Source organism: Colius striatus, chromosome 11 (assembly GCF_028858725.1).
Source record: "Colius striatus isolate bColStr4 chromosome 11, bColStr4.1.hap1, whole genome shotgun sequence".
Classification (NCBI taxonomy): domain Eukaryota; kingdom Metazoa; phylum Chordata; class Aves; order Coliiformes; family Coliidae; genus Colius; species Colius striatus.
In genome coordinates, this window is record NC_084769.1 from 2,006,775 (window position 1) to 2,007,584 (window position 810).

The following is an 810-nucleotide window of genomic DNA, read 5'->3' on the forward strand; positions in this document are numbered from 1 at the left end:
GCACGGGTGAGGACTCTTCTCTTTGCCTACCTAGTTCAGTCCCTGCCAGAAAGAGAAGGCGAGAGCTGCGTGCAGCCTTCCCAGCTGGGGGCTGGTGCTCTGCCTCCTGAGGTGCCTGCAAGCCAGGCTCTGGTACTAGAGGGTATGGCTGTGTGCTGGGGAATGGGAGAGGGCAACGTGCTTTTCCACAAATGCTAAGGAAAGCAAATATTTAAGGCTTTAAATGTGCTTGTACTGCACATGTCTTAAGTAAGAGCCAGGAATTACTTAATGGCTTATTATCTGTTTTTTTGTGGAGACTAAACAAATTATCCAGAGAGTTCCAGCTCATCAGAAATAACAATAAATCCGTGTGCTTTAAGATACCTTGTGCCAAGGCAGAGAAATGCACTTGAGCAGGCTCATGTACCTGAGTGCAGCTCCAGAAATCCCTCTGTAGCCATGAATGAGGGAATTCTGGCATTTATGTACAGCCCTGTGGAGATACTGACCCCAGAATGGTTGATTTCAGGTCCCTTCAGCCTGCAAATCTAAATATTACAAAGCCAAAGCATTTACCAAGTTACTGGCAGCTGCTTATCTGTTTGTCCTTTTGAATCTCAAGCTAAGCCTGGCTGCTTGCTGAGGTGAGAGGGGTGTGTTTGGTTGCTGGGCAGTGTCTTGGGAAGTCAGACACCTAGTCCCTTGTGCCAAGATGAATGTTTAGAAGTGCCCTTCCTAGTACCAATCTCACCATTACACTGAATTTTAAGGTACTCTGCTTTAGCCTGCAGCATTCTGACCCACATCCAGCTCTAGGCAGCCTGGTTT